This window comes from Crocodylus porosus, unplaced genomic scaffold (genome assembly GCF_001723895.1).
Source record: "Crocodylus porosus isolate Cpor-Errol unplaced genomic scaffold, CroPor_comp1, whole genome shotgun sequence".
NCBI classification, from domain to species: Eukaryota; Metazoa; Chordata; order Crocodylia; family Crocodylidae; genus Crocodylus; species Crocodylus porosus.
In genome coordinates, this window is record NW_017728950.1 from 65,679,407 (window position 1) to 65,696,630 (window position 17,224).

Below are 17,224 nucleotides of genomic sequence, written 5' to 3' on the forward strand. Positions count from 1 at the left end.
TGGATGCTTTGCCCCAAAGTTTGGTGTCATCGGCGAACTTGGCCAGTCCACTCCTAACTCCAATGTCCACCTCATTAATGAAGATGTTGAACAGTATGGGTCCCAGGACAGAGCCTTGAGGGACCCCACTGGTCACAGAGCCTTGAGGCTCTAGTACATCCTTTTTTCCTTTGAATTTTGGCAACTTAGGGTTGGACTGGGCACAGCCCATTTTTACACATCTTCATTGCTGAGTTAACTTGAAGACTTACTTGAGTGTTGCACTTCTCCACAAAGTCATCTGGCCTGCAGTGAAGATGGTTTATCTTCCAAAGAGAGAACCTGCCACGTGTTGTTAGTGAATTCCATTGAATGGTAATAACTCTCTAGAACATTCCCACAATTCCCTACATACTCTATAGAATAAGCATTGTCTAACAATACACTAGGAAAGACTTGTAAGGTGGTTCTGCTAATTGTGCTGCTAAGAAAAAGGTAATATTAGGTTTTTGGACCCACGAGGTGGAAAATACTTCATCTACTGTATGTTCATTCAGAGCCAGCCATAATGTATCTGGGAATTGCAGAATGTTCCACAGGTGATAATTTCCTGAAAGAAAATGAGGAAGATGGGTTACATTAAAGTGAGGTAGGGCCATGGCTTTCCCTTCAAGTCTGGCCAAAACAGCTCTCTGCATGTGTAAGGTAATAGGCACTGCAGATCAGGGATTCTCCACTGTGATGCTGTGGCACTCTTGAGTGCCATCAGGCCCCCCAGGGATACTGATGCAGGCACCAGCACCATGCAGCTAGGTAAAAGTGCCCTGTGGACAGTGTTGCAAAACATATGATGTGTCTACATGAGATACTTTACTGCACGGTAGACTAATGTACTGCACAGTAGATGTTACCGTCTACATGTTCACACCATTTACTGTGCAGTACGTTAGCCTACTGCTCAGTTACTTACAACCTGTAAATACAAGTAGTAAACTAACTGTGCAGTAGATACTGCACAGTAGCACATGTGTAGATGTTAACTAGGAGTAAATTTGCTCCTGGTCACCCCCAACACCAGAGATCCACAGAGGACAGGGAACTCCTTTGGCCCTGGTGCTGCTCAGCACCCAGCTCCCTGAGGAGCTGGGAGCCTAGCATCTCTGAGATTGGGGAGCTCTCTGCTTCCTGAACAGCCAGGGGCTTCCTGGAATCAAGACAGGGAGCTGAGAAAAAGCTGCCCTGCAGGTGAGACAGAACTCCCCACTCCCCAGCCTCCAGGCCTGGCCCAGATGCCCCTGCCAAACCAGGGCTGGCATCTGGTGGAGCCCAGAGTTCCCCCTGGCTGGCATATGGGAACAGAGCAGGGCAGTGAAATGCCACGGTTGGAAACAAATTTGATTCCATTGGGTACCTCCCCATGAGTAGACATATGGGGTTTGCAGTGCTGCAGACCTCTCTGCAGCACTACAAACTGCATGTGTCACACATACAGGCATTTACCACATTGCTTATTTGTAGCATGGGATGGGTTTTTGACACCAGGAGACCCTTGTGTCAGGAAAACCTGAGCCAGAAAAAAGCAGGGCAGTGTACATGATGGCAGCACGTGCCACCTACAGACAGAGCGTGACCAGCCAGAGCCATCTTTTGGCTGCTGTCCAGGTTCTGTGCAGCCAGATTGCCACTGCTGAAATCCCAGAAGGACCCTAGGACTCCAAGTAAAGGTGCTGAGGCCAGCCCAAGTGCTGGCCCCAGCTTCTCCTACCCCACCTGGGGAAACTTGCTGCACACCAGAGCACTCATGCAGGGGCATTTTCCAGGGATAACTTGTTCCTACTCATGGGGACACACCCATGAGAACATTTGCTCCCAACAGGTGCACATGTAAATATGCTCCCAAGGAAAGCTTACTGCACAGTATTTTGCAGCTTTCTGTGAATTCATTGCATGTGTAGATGTGCCCACATGCACTTCTAGGAATAGGGTTCTTCAATAACCCAACAAAATACAGGAGAGCTGGGTTATGTTGTAGCCCTTCCCCATCTGCCACACTCTCATACTTCTCCTGGACACAGAGGCAGATGGAACAATTCCACCTGTTTCACATGCCTCCGTTTCTGGGAGACACCATACAGAATCAGACTGGGAAAGACTGCACAAGCCAGCTCTCCTGCCTGTATTAGTGTTATCAGAGAACCTTAATGCAGGAGGAGAGTATGTATATGCCACAATTCTCAAATGAAAAAAAAAAAAAAGAGAACCACTGTTTCAGATATTGTTCAAAGACAATGGTGCCATTCCTATGTGCACTCATAAGGACCCAACAAACAAATTCTCACAAACCTAGATACAGTTCCTCCTAGCAACTCTGGGCATAACACACCCCCTATGGTCTACCTTTTCTGCACAAATAACAGAAACAACCCTAAGTAGCTCAAAAAATGCTTAGGAAAGGAAATTTGCTGTAAAGACACTACATAAATAGCAACCATAAAGTTATCACAGCGATATCTAGTGCTTATAGTATGGCTGCACTTTTATTTTTTTCTTCTTAATAGTATTTAATTGTGTAAGGATGTTAAACAAGCTATTTCCTTGTCCTTTCTACAGAATATTGAATGTATCTAAATTACATATGTATTATATCATAGGACATTTCAGGCATTTCAAAACATTTTTCCTTAAAGATAATGAAATTCTATGAGTTTCATTAAAAAATAATTCAATGCATCAATCCTCCTCTGTACTTCTGTCATATTTGGTGTTCCACCTATTATTATTCAAATTAAATTACATTACAAATCAGAGGTGTACAGACTTCATCCCTGAGGTGGGGTGCCTGAGGCAATGTCGACCACAATAGACTGGGGGAGGGGGTGAAATGGATGAGGAGGGAGGTAAGTCTCCCTACTCTTTAAAAAAAAAAACCCTGCACTCACCAGCTCCTGCCATGCAGGGAGGGGGGCAATCTTTGCTGCTCCTCACTGCATGCTGCAGCAGCCAGCAAGTGCAGAGCTTTTTTTTTTAAAGAGCTGGGATGCAGGGGCTGGGCAGGGCAGCCATGGATGGGGCTGGGAGAGTGGACCTTCCATGTGGCATGGAGCAGTTGGGATTTCCCCCTACCTGGCAGCAGCCAGTGAGTGTGGGGTTCTAATTTCATTTATTTTTTAAGAGCCGTGATGTTGGGGCTGGGGGAGGAGGGTAGCCATTGACGGGAGAGTGGACGGTGTTCAGGGGGAGCTCAGGTGGACTGGAGGAGCAGGCAGCAGATGAGGCCTAATGGGGGTAGGCCTCATGGTCCCCTCCATCCTCTTCCAGCCCCCTATTTACTCCTAACCCCCTATTTACTGGCACAGAGTCCGAGTCCATTTCCTGAGGTGGTGAGTAGGGATTGCCAAAATCTCTGAATTTTTCCAAAGCTTTCCAGATCTTTTCAGAATCAATTCAGTGAGCTTTGAATCAATTCATACCTTTTTAATGGTCTCCTAATACAATTTGGATTTGGGAATTTGGTCGCCAAATCGGGCTGAGTCTCCTCCGAATCAAATCAGCACCCGAAGATTTGCACAGCCATAGCAGACACCAAAGCAGATGCCTCACTTGCTCTGCTTTAGTTACAAATGTTACAAATTTTTACTGTTCCAAATACAAAGTCTTTTTTTTTATATGAGAGGTAAATATCATATTTACCATTCACAACAGGCAGCAGGAAACAAATATAAAGGTGATAAGAGAGGGCCATCATGATAACTGAAATAATTTCAACATTCTAAGTGATAATCCTGATTAAATAGTGATGGGACAACCTCCCAAAAATACTCAGTGTGGGTTTGTTTTTTGTCTTTAAAAAAGGCCTGAAAAATCCCATAAGAACAAATTTATTCCAAGATTTATAATACTTCTGATCTCTGTTCAGGCTGGAAATCCTATGAGAATGGTTCCTGTCACAATATTTTGACCCTCCTGATCCCAGATGGATGGGCTGAGAAAGAGCAGAGACTTAGAAAAATGTAGGAGAAAATTGTAATTAGTTAACTATACTCCCTTAAAGCTCAAAAAAAAAAAGAAAAAAAGATGGAGACTAATGCAGATCCCATTTATGCCTGCTTCATAATGACCAAATTCTACTGACTTCTGATTACCACTGGTGAAAATATACAAAATATCACTGGCTCTGTGCTGTCAAGTTTGCGGAAAAGGAATCAAACCCTTCTTATTTTATCAGAACAAGTTTGTCAACCCCACTTTTGAAAGCAAACCATGCATGCAATGGTAAAGGATACTGAAAGGACAGAGGTTGAAAAACATAGAGCCTATTCTCCCTGTTGCACCAATGACAAATAGAACTAACTTCATGGAGAAAATCAAAGAAGAATTAAAATCTAACCTCCAAGGCGATTTTGCTGGCTGTAATGCCAACAGGCTTTGAAAACATGGTTTAAAATAAATGTAATCTGAGGAATGAATAGAAAAATAAATAAATAAAAGGATTCCTTGAACCAGTATATACCTATAAACTAAATAATGCAGAACACCAGTAGTTGTTATCCTGGGTTTCTGACCTCAGAATAAAAAGAGAAAAGAAGTTAACTATTTTGTATAGTATGTTTGTTTCTTTCTTGGCCACACATTCAACTAAGTGAATCTTTAAAAGTGGAATAGAGAAGCAGAGCTGATGAACAACCAACTGAAACATGCCTAAGGCAAAAAACAGGTTTGTTAATTGCCTTTTATTTCTCTAACATCAAATTCTCTAGGTGATTATATGACACCAGTTTTCACTTAACTGTAAAATTTTTTAGTAATGTGCTTCTTATAATGCTACCAAGGAGTTCAGTCATCTCCTGATCACTTTAGACTTTTTCTCCCTTTTTTCCCAGGTTGATATTACTGGACACACCTACATGAGATGCTAACTGTGAAGTAATCAAAAAACACTGTGTAGTAGCACATCACAGCGCAAATGGCACTACTACACTACTTCTCAGTATTATAAGGCTACTACGCTGTAGCGTCACCTAAAAGATGTTCACAAGCACTACTGTGGTTTAACTCCAGTTACAGCACGTTTATTTAGCACTTGCTAATACAAATATTAAATAAATGTGCAGTAAGTACCGCACAGTAACGTCTCATGTAGACGCATCCACTTAGCATGGATCAGGAGCTTCTTAGAACCCATTCCCACAAACTATATACAGATCCTTTTATGCCTGCCTTCCGCTGATGGAAACACCACTTGCAGATTAGTGGTGACAGGAAATTCATCTGAAAAAAAGGTCTTAATAGACCAAGATGGCCACTGCCTGCCACCATCACTACCTCATTAGCAGCAGGCCTAACTCTAAGGAAAAGTGTAAGAAAGAGGGAGATTCACCATTTCAGCAAACAACCTCCAATAGCAGGGCTATTCACCATCCCTGGTAGCCACTGTGAAATCACTGGAGCAAAATATACAGAGAAAATATCACCTACTCTACTCTGGATTGAAGCTCTATTGAATTCAGCTATCTTGCATTTTCATGACCAGGATTACATTATTACTAAGACTAAATTTATATAAAGAGATATGTGATGACAAGTTTGATTTCCATTGATTTCCTTTTTAATTATTCAGTGTCAACTTCCATTTTAAAAAAATGTATCCCTTTCCATACCCATGTTTCCATACTCATGTACCATAATACTTCACAAGTTTATCTTATCAGAATGGGGAGAGATTGTTTACACTGTTAAAAAATATATATATATATTTTTAAAACATACACTGACTTCTATAATGTGTAACATTCACCCACTTTGAGCAGCTCCCAACAAAGTCAATGGGAATTCTTGCATAAACTCACCAGTGTGACTAAAGGTTGCACAATGTAGCTTAATTAATTTTATTCAGTTTTTTCTGATTATTCCCCAACTTCCTGTTTTGGTCAATTATCCTAGGAAAATATGAAGATATTATATTGCCAGTGCCCTTTGACCTTTTGCTACCCCATTCTACTTCCAATGCAAGGCCTTTTTTGGTCTTTTGTTAAGTATCCAGAAGACATATTTTAGTAGTCCTATCTTGAATTCTCATCATGACCTTAGAACCATTTTTAAATATTGAAAATAACAGGATGCTGAATAACTATGAGCTATGAAGGTTATATAGTTTCAATTTGTCAAAAACAGTAAAATCCCTTAAGCTAATATTATGTCTTGTATTTTTCTGGAAGGGACTATAACTAAGCATTTACAACAGCATGCCCAACAGACTTTGAAAAAGATAAGACAAACGTTTTTGCCAGTCTGCCTCTACTTCCTTAAAATTTAGAGCCAAATTCAAAACTTTCTTGATGACAAATTGCTTTTGTAGATAAGAACCCGATAAGAATTAGGATCCATCAATTCACATACAATGCATATGTCATCGTAATGTTACTTTTATTTTTTCCAGGTCATCTGTCCATTTCAATTCAGATTTGTTAAGTTCTATGTATCATGCATCTGAAGCCACTCTTTAAAATTCAGTAAGTCTGTCTCAGGAACTTTTCTTTGATTAAATCAATTAGCTGAAAGATCAAACCCCCATCTCTTGTTAGAACTCAGGTTGCTGGCAATTATTCCCTCTTACAAAGAAAAGTTTATTTATCAACGTCTGCTTGTTACACTGTTCAAGTAAATCTGCTTCTAAGTGAAGTGTCTGACTTACAGCCCATGACTATCTGAAAAACATGACCATTCAACCCCTCTTCAGATTTACACCTCAGTTTAAAATACATTGAAGTGGGTGATGTAGCCTCTAGCCCTGTCTGACAATGCACTGATCTGTGATTTGACATTAAATTCAATTATTGGAAAAGAAAAAAAAAAATGGCACCCTTCATATCCATTAGCAAAATTGTCACTATATTTTATCTTCTGTTACATCAAAAGGACTTTGGGGTTGCTTTTCTCAGTTTTTATTGTTAAAACATTTTAATTAAAAAAGTATGCAATTTATTTTCTGAATCGTTGATGGAAACTAGGAGAAACAGCGTAGATTTGCATATGAAAGCAACAACTTTATGATATCTAGCTGTCAGCATTTTTTTCAAAAAGGATGTAAACCTGCCAAGGGTTCTTTAATGTTGCAACACATTCTAAGGTTTTGTTTCAGACTAAGTTACATAAAAAATAACCCAGTGTGTCCTACTTCCCTTCCAAGAATTTAAGGTAAACTTATTTATTTTGTCTCTCATAATAATTAATGAAACATTGCCATATATTAGTGGCCTTTAACTGCTCAAGGAAATTGGTATGAGCAAAACCAAGCTTTTTTTGGTATTCTTGAAAGTTGCTGTTTCCATTATGTATTGAAATTCAATTGATTAAACTGAATGATTTAACATGCATTTATGTATATGTTCATTCAAAACACACAGAATGATATAATGTATAAATAAATTGATACACAGCAGACCAGTTCCTCACTAACATCCATCAACAGACATCTATTGATTTCAGTGGAACTATGCTAATTTATTCTAGCTAAGGATCTTACCCAAATTCTAACCATCTATTTACTACATATAAGGATTAGTGCTTTTTAAATTTAAAAATACACCTTTCTTAATTACTTTTTTTTGGGGGGGGGTGCCTGTAGTTTCTAAAAAAATGGAGCCCAATTTTGCTTACCATACTTACAGAGTAGTGCCATTGAAATCAAATCCATGATCGTTAAAATGAACAGGATTTGTGCCTTATTTAGTTAAACAATAAACCCCACAAAATACTTGATATTCCATGTGACAAATAAATCTGGCACTAAACTTTTGGTCCTGAGCATCACTATTTTCTAACGCAATATTCTATAGCAGAGTTAACAGATACTAAAAGGCATCAGAAGGGACCAAATCCTCTATTTATAGAGCACCTAAAATATCCACTGCAATTGCCAGAAGGATTCTAGAGCAAGAGAGAATGTAGATTTACTGTTTTATGTTTCTCTAGAAATTCTATTTTTAATTTTATGGGTCATTCATTTATCGGTCTTAATCATAAATTATTTTGTGAAGGGGAAAAAAAGGGGAAATTTCAACTGTTATCCCTTTCACATTCCTGCTACAACAGCTTGTGTTTCAGGTACCTGATTTTATCACAGCTGATGGTTGAGTATATGCAGTCAATCTCCATTCTCTCCTCCCCACTTACTTTTTTTCACCCTTCTAAATTCCTTCTGGCGACTAATTTGCTGGATGTTGTGTGCCACCAAACTGTTCACTGTCCTTGCTGCATGTGAGCATGAACTCTGAGGAGCTGTGCCACACACCTTTCTCTTTTTCCTGCCCACAAGAACGCCTGTAGCAGTATGAAATGGACTCTCTTCCTTACTGAAAATATAGAACATATATTTGATAATGTGAAAGGGAAATCATTCAGGCATTAAGCAATACTAGTTTTGACTGCTTTTGAAAAGTACTTTAAAACAACAATTTTCATTAGAAAATATTATCTCCCCAATCAATATTATCTTCAATTAAAAAAAATGAAAAAGAAAAACACTTCCAAGATACAAAGGCTTTAGAACAGATTAAAAACCAGAACATCTGATAGAACAGTATTAATTTAATTTTCATCAGTTAAAATCTTTCACTCACCTTTACCCTGTATTAATTTCTTTTGTTCTTTTCTTGGGCATTTTTCAAGGTTAGCAATGTGTTGACTATTTTAAGATACATAGTAACAGAAGCATCTCAATTTGCTTCCCATCCTGAAACCTGCAAACTCAAAACAGCTTTAACACTTCTAAATATAATACCCATTTTATAGCTCCTAATTTACTGGGTCTCACAACAGGGTGGTTTTTTCATTAATTCTTTGCCTCCAGCCATTCTTCAACTATAATTCTGTTTTACTTAACAGTGTTTTAAAAGAGTCCCTTCAGCAGCAGCATAAACTTTACACAAGCAAAGCCTCAGCTATTTCAAGAGTAGCTTCCTTTTTAATGCTGATAATTTTTAATTCTTGATCTTTAAATCTGACTAAATCAAAACCTTATCCCATTCAGCTGAGTGCTTTGACAAGTATGTTATAGCAGGATTATTTTACAGTAAATAAAAGAGGGGATTTAACAAGAAAATGGAATTAACTCATTGGAAAAAGGAATGCTCTAGAGTAATGAGTTGTACCTAGTCTCAATTAAACAGGGGAAAGAAGGTAGAGAAACATTTTACATACATTTGCTTCAGTGCCTGGTAGCAGAAGCTCCCTGATGCATTTTCCAAGTGTTCTGCATTGATGTGCCTCTGAGCCAATGAAGCTAAAGGAAAAAATAAACAAAACAGTAGAATATGGATCATGGTTTCTGATACAGTCACAGGAATGGTAGTATGACCAAATACCTGTGTCAATGAAGAGACCCCTTTTGACTTCAAAAGGGCTTGGATCAAACAGGAAAGGTAAATCTCTAAATGGAAATGACAGAAATACTATACCGCAAGTTGCCCTCTTGTGCTGGATACCAGTGTAGATACCACGATTTTCAATGACATGATTCTGGGTGCCTTTCAACCATTACCCCTGGGCTGACCTCAACCTGCTGTGGGGATACAAATCTCTTCCACCTTAACCCAGCTCAGTCCTCACAGTTGAAATTTATTGGCACAGCATCCCAAAAGAGCATTCAGTTAAACTTCATGTCACAGTATGTTGTGTTTGTACTTTTACTAAACTGATGCAGTAGAACAAAAAGCAGGTTCATGAATCAAATGAATCAGGTCTCCTGCCTATTACCAATTATCCCCTGTGAATAAGGAGTGGTTAATGTTCAGATAAATATAGACAAATTACACTCTACTCTGTATATCTATTTGCATATATCTTCCTTACATAACAAGCTGCACAAAACTTTCCAGTTGATCCTTGGTTATTGGTCCATGCTTACTGAAATAGATGTCATAATAATTGTTCAGATCATTTGAATAATGAGCTTGTATATGATAAAAGGCTGTTTTTACAGGCTGTTGTACATATTTGTTCTACTCCTAGCTCTTACTACATGGAACAGAGGGCAGAAAAGCACAGGCTACAACCCCAGTCCAGTAGAGGGCAAGGTTCAGCAGTTCTGTAATTTCACCTCTGTACCAGCATTAACAGAAAAGCAGGGCTGGGCACAGGCATGGGTGAGCCAGGCGGCTGCCCGGGGCCCTGATAGAAAGGGGGCCCGAAAATAGTATTTTTTCCCCCATTGTCTGCTTATTTTTATCATTATCTCAGGTGAAGGGGGACTCGCCAGAGGTAGTGATAAAAGTTTGCCTGGGGCCACCAGGAGTCAAGGTACGGTACTGCAGAAAAGGAAGCTTGCTTCTATCCTATAGGACAAATGAAAATGACATCAGAAGTGACTGCCATTTGTTTTCTTTACAGATTATAGGGTGACCACTGGAAATTGGGTAACCAGCTTTGCAGATGATCAAAACAGTGCTCTGGCAAGGTGCGATTTGATGATAAGAAAGGCCAGAAGTAAAAGCCCCTTCAGAGCCTGACCCGTTCTGACTGAATTCAATGGGGGGGAAAAAACTCCCATTGACTTTAATGGGAGCCCAATGGGTGTGCCTCCTCTGAAATAGGCTGCAGCAGCTCTGAGAACAAAACGGCTGCTGTGTTCTTAGAAATTCAAAGGCAATGTTCAAAGCTACAAAAACAAAAAAGAAAAAGAAATCACAGGAATGAGACTAGATGATAACACAGTGGCATGGTACTTCCAAGATGCCCACAAGGGAATCGTGGCCCTCAGGCCAGCTAAAAGAGGAACCAAAAATGTCTGAAACAAAAGAATTGCTAGTTGGAACACTACCCAAAGGACAGGGATTCTTTGTGCCTAGGTTTACAAGAATTGCCAGTTCTGCATCTCTTCATTGCCTACTCTGTTTCACTGAGCCTAGAAAGGAAGCAGAGATACATAAACTCACTGTTTTCACATTTGAAAAAAGCTGTTTTTCAGGGAAGAAATTACATTTTTTTACTGTGCAGGACAACTTGGAAAGACATACCAAAAATTTAAAATAACCTCTCAGCTCTTATGAAAGGCATGAAAATTCAGGATAGTTTTGTTTCAAATAAAAACATCTTTGCTGTTGAAAGATTTACTTCCTTTGTTGCTGTTAAGTGAAGATAAACGTAGTTTCCTGCTAATGATTGGAAAATGAATTGGTCTTTTTCAAGGGTGTTTTTATGCTTTGTTTACTATGTATCACTGGAGTAAAGCAAAGCCTTTGAATAGCCTGTATCAAATTACATTGTGTTTCATTGTCAGCACAGAGCAATTGTTAAAGGAGTGAAATTGGTTGGATAGGGGCATATTAGATAGATGACTTGTGTCATGACCCAGGTAAACAGACTGCAGCCATATTGCGTAAGCACGAAAGGACTTCAGTACATTTAATAAATGGTATGATATATATCACAGCATTGACCACAACCTATTTATTGTTTGGGGTACAGTACACATGAGTGTTTTCGCGGGATATATAATTTGATCATTACATTTCACTTTGGGCTAGATATGGATGGTAGGTTGTAAGAGCTGTAAGCGTTCTAAAGGAAAATATTTAGGCTGAGTAGCTAAAACACATTTTTTATAGATCTCATAGGGGTTAGAGATTGGATAGACCTGTTAATCCAGACTGCTGTCAGTCACAAGATTATTCCCAAAGAATATTTTCCAGTGCTTTTTCTCATATAGGTGTCAATAACCCAAGAGATGGCACTTCCTTTCACCACATGCCTTGGGAGATTATTTTACAACTGAATACAGCCCACTATCAAGTTGTTTATTGGTAGTTTTTTTAAACTGCCAGAATGCATATATGCACATCTTTAGTTATTTGTCCAACAGATTATAGCTGTTGTAACATGCTTTCAATCTGCACTTATATTTTATGTCATTTAAACATTAAAAAATAAGAAGCTTCCTGCCTTTAGCTTGTACATTTAAGTTTTTGGATAAAATATTTCACTTACTACATAGATCAATATTCAAGAGCAGTTTCAGCTTAAATTCAAACTGCACTCAGAGCAAGCAGTAATTTGGGACTTTTTTTGACCTCGTGTACAAGAAGGTAATGTGCATTTTAAAACCCAGATCCAAGATACAGAGGTCTTCAAAGTTAGGCTTTTATGAAAGTATTTTTTCAGAACTGAGTCTTAATTTTATGTCCAACCCTTCCTATTTCTATGATGCTCCAGGGCTGGCAGTCTCAAGTGAATTCAAAATTTTGTTCAATTAAATATGCAAAGAAATGATGTATTTGCTAACATGTCTTGTGTGATTTGTCAGTAATTATCTGTATTGTTAGCTTCAAATTTTCAGCATGAAAGTATGTTTCTATCAACAATAGAAGATTTGAGGGGAGGTTTTTCACTGCTGGAGAATTTTTGACAACCAGGAAATGACAGTTGCATCTAATCTTTTAGAATAGATATGCATACTAGCTAGCTGTTACTAGTAAAATGATAATTGGGAATAAAATAATTAATCTTGTTCTTATTTAAATAGCTATCTAGTATCCTTATGTACAAGAATTAGCACCTTGAGATAAATGCAGCTGTGTATACCTCTCAGAATAAATGTTTGCAAATGTGGACAATACCACATTAATTTAGTTCATTTTTGGAAGATTTCTTTGCAAACCTCAGGGATACCAAGCTAGGCCAAAAAATTAAAAATTGGGTACACAAAATTAAGTACCTAAATCTATTTATAGTACTTAAAAATGATTTCATTTTCATAAATTCTAAGTACCTTCAGGTACTTCACTAACTTGAGTCTCAAAAGCAGACAATCATAGATTCATAGATGCTGGGGTCAGAAGTGACCTCAACAGATCATCGAGTCTGACCCCCTGCCTAGCAGGAAAGAGTGCTGGGGTCAGATGACCCCATCCAGATGCCTATCCAGCCTTCTCTTAAAGACCCCCAAGTTAGGGGAGAGCACCACCTCTCTTGGAAGCCCATTCCAAATTTTGGCCACCTTTACCATGAAGAAGTTTTTTCCTGATGTCTAGCCTGAATCTGCTCTCTGACAGTTTGTGACCATTGTTCCTTGTTACCCCAAAAGGAACCCTGGTGAAAAGAGCATCTCCGATTCCTTGCTGTGCCCCCTAATGAATTTGTAGATGGCCACCAGATCCCCTCTCAGCCTTCTCTTGTGGAGGCTGAAGAGGTCCAGGTCCCTTAGCCTCTCCTCATAGGGCCTGGCCTGCAAACCCTTAGCCATATAAATGGCCCTCCTGTGAACCCTCTCTACGTTATTCACATCCTTCTTAAAGTACAACACCCAAAACTGGATGCAGTGCTCCAACTGTGGTCTGACCAATGCCACATAGTGGCACAGGAGTGACCAGGAATAACGGTCAGAGGCTGGCAGAGGGTCGGTTTAGGTTAGATATCAGGAGGCGCTACTTCACGGTCGGGGCGGCTAGGGTCTGGAACCAGCTTCCAAGAGAAGTGGTGCAGGCTCCTACCCTGGGGGTGTTTAAGAGGAGGTTAGATGCACATCTTGCTGGGGTCATTTGACCCCAGTACTTTCCTCCCATGGCAGGGGGTCGGACTAGATGATCTGTTCAGGTCCCTTCCGACCCTAGAAACTATGAAACTATGAAACTATGAAACATAGAGGGGGAGTATCACCTCTTTAGACCTATTTGCCATGCATCTCTCGATGCATGAAAAAGTGTGGTTAGCTTTGCTGATGATTTCATCACACTGATAACTCATGTTCATCTTGGAGTCTACTATGACTCAAAGATACCTTTCTGCTTCTGTGCTGCTGAGAGAGTCATTTCCCAGCCAATAGGTGTGCTGGATATTTTTATGCCCTAGGTGCTGCACTCTGCATTTGTCCTTGTTGAATTGCATCCTGTTGTGTAGTGACCACTTTTCCAGACTTTCCGGTCTGCCTGCAAACATTCTCTACCCGCCAGAGTGTGCACTTCACACCACAATTTAGTATCATCCTCAGACGTGGAGAGAGTACACTTCACACCCACATCCAAGTTACCGATGAAGACGTTGAAGAGTAGAGGTCCAATGACTGAGCCCTGTGGGACCCTGTCATAAGCACCCAATGATTGAAAATATTGAACTGGGTCCTTGGGTCTTTGACACAAGACAAAGAGAGACACACAAGCAAATGAAACCCTCTTTTAGGTCCTCCTCTCGCATCCCTTTTTCAGGATGCCATCTTGTCTCAAAAAGCAACATAAAGGGTAGATTCCATGAAGACTCCATTTTCTTAGGACGTGGATCCTACTGTACTCTCCCTAGGACAGAGGTCCTCAGTTCTAGAACTCTACTGTATAATGTGTTGCTAGATATGTGTTTCTGCTATTGTCCTGAAAACTTTTTGAGACGCTGTAGGTGTTGCTATGAATGACTCACTATCCTTGTTACCATTCTGTGAAACTTCATGGTTTTAATTTTGAAAGAAACTGTGCATTTTTTTATGGAAGGAAAAAATGGTGGAGCAGTTATTCTGTAGTTTTGTATTCCCTGTGTTTTACTTTGAATCTTATATTTGAATCAACCCAAAACTTAAAAACAAAACTCTGTAACTGAACATGACTTTAATGGAAAACAACAGAACAACTAGGATTTGTTATAATCAATGAGGGAATTTTTCATTTTTTAGAAATCCTTTTTTTTTTCTCTCTTTTTTTTTTTACTGCTGTATGTGTCTTCCCATGTATTATCACCATCGTAGCATCTGAAAGCTTATAATTATATCCATGGACTTTCTGTTGTGGAGGTGTTCCAGACTGCCATTTTAGGTTACCCTTCTATGCCTATATTTTTAAAAGCAGGTCAACCCACACTATTCCTAAGCTTCCCTATTGGTGAGAATTACTGGAGGTGATATTTATTTCCCCATAAAGAATGTATACATCTTCACTGAAACTGAAGTGCTCTGACAGACTGTTAAGAGGAAAGAGAAAACAACCAGAACAGAAAGGAAACTTAAAATGGTATGATACTCCCAGGACGAAGGGAAATGTACATAACCTAATGCCCATGGATAGTTAACACCTATAATGGAAAGTAATAATTATGTTTTAAATAACAGGAGTGTGTTTGATTTAGCACGAGCATACATTTTCAAATGGCAGGAGTTCCAGCCATCAGGGATATTGGCCAACAAGGACAGGTGTGGGGAGTTTTCAGATCTGTCAGTTCAAAGGTGATAATGTCTCCAGAGCAACTTCTCACTAGGGAGCAAGAAACTCAAGCATCTTGCATGAATGAGCTGGTGCACACAATACTGCTGGGAGAGCTGCTGGTTTGTCTTGCAGAAAAGAAACCAGGGTGAATAGAAAAACAAACAATCTGATGAAGTAATTCACTAGTACAGGAGGTTTTAAGGTCACCGTGCCTTCTTCTCTCTTTATCAGATAATGTGTTGTATCTAGCTGCTGACTTTTAAAAACATCTGTTAAGATTTCATTTAATAATATGAATTTCTTTGTTATAGTTACCACAAAAAACGCATTGTTGTCAAGAACAGGCTCATGAAACCATCTATTCAACACCTAAGCTTTCCCTTCAGAATTACTTCCATCTCTAATACAGTGCAAAGATTTAAACATGTACCTATGAGAGAGATTTGCCCTGCTTTGACTACCATTTTTCTCTTATACATTCACTAGGATTCTAGGGATATCTGGCCTGTGTTTGACTAATCCTCCAAAATGACATGTGACTTATAATATTAATTTTCAGCTGCAGAGGGAGAAATACACCTTCATATCTATCAACTCTGAAATAGCAGAGTACTGATACACATATCTGGGTATCATTTCAGTAGTTTACCTATCTTGCATAATGCAGTCATCCGGATAGCATATCAGCTTGAGACTGGAGTTTTATGGAGTGCTGTAAATTATAGCATTAAGTCTAAAGGCAAAGAGAAAATGATGCCATGCTTAGGGAAGAATTCAGGGAAAGATCTTTCCAGCTAAGGATAGGAGTATAATTCCATGATGATTGCCGCAATCCAATCTATCTTCTTTTTTATATACAGTAATGATTCTGGCATTTCTTAAATAGGCATCTATTCATGTTTCTAGATTTTCATACTAAAATGTATAGCTGATGGGAGAACTTTTTTTCCAATTTGCTGATACATTTTAGCTGGTATTCTATCAGGGCCACATGCTTTGTTATTTCTTGTCTGCTTAATGGCTTTCAAGGCCTCTTGATAAGGTAGTAGATATGTAATGTAGTCCTTAATGGGGTGTTATGAAATATCTCCAGTAGTATTATCTTCAACATTAGAATCTTGGTTCAGGAGCTCTTGAAAGTGCTCTTCCAATGTGTATTGATGGTGGAGCTGTTAGGGGGTCGTCAGATGAATGGCTCCTTCTGTACTTGGCCCATAGATAACTTTGGCTGTGCTGAAGAAATTACACGTCATGGCTATCAACAAACATTTGAATCTCTTTTGCTTTTACCTTCTCACTGCTTGTTCTTTTCCTCTTGAATTTTCCTTGCCCACATTCTCCTCAATAGATTCGCTTTCCTCACTGAGGGAATTCTACCTGAGTCCCAGTGTGGTTTCACACCACTCAGGGGTACAAGCCTCCTTGTTGCTAGACAGCTTCAGGAGAAATGTCATAAGCAACAGTAAGATATTTGCCTGGCTTTCATTGACATTAGTAGGGTCTTTGATTCAATCAACAGAGCCTCTGTGGAAGATTTGTTTATGCTGATGAAGGTGCCTTTGCCACCCAAGCTCATGACTTTTCAAATATGAAACTCACATTTGATTGAAACTTAAGCCTGACATCAGAGCACTACCTAAAATAGCACTTCAAATGAAATATCTCAAAGACTGTCTCAAGTATTTTCCATCTGCATGATGTCACCACTAATAATGAACTCACTATCACCTTAAACAATCAGCCTCTCAAATTCCAAACCCACCCAGTTTATCTCGGAGTCACCCTTGACTGGACTTTTACTTATAAATCACATCTCCAGAAAACTGCTTTAAAAAACAAACAAGGAGTAACTTACTTGCCAAACCTGGGGTGCCGATGCCATACTGTGCCCCTGTATGGGCTCATTCATCTCACAGCAAACTAGTGGATACCCAACTGCATGCTATAATACATCCTGTGTTGGGATCATTGAGCCCCACTCCACTCCCATGATTACCCGTCTTCAGTAATATTGCTTTCCTTCATCTTTTGCACACAAATGCTGAAGTAAACTTACTAGCTAGACTCCA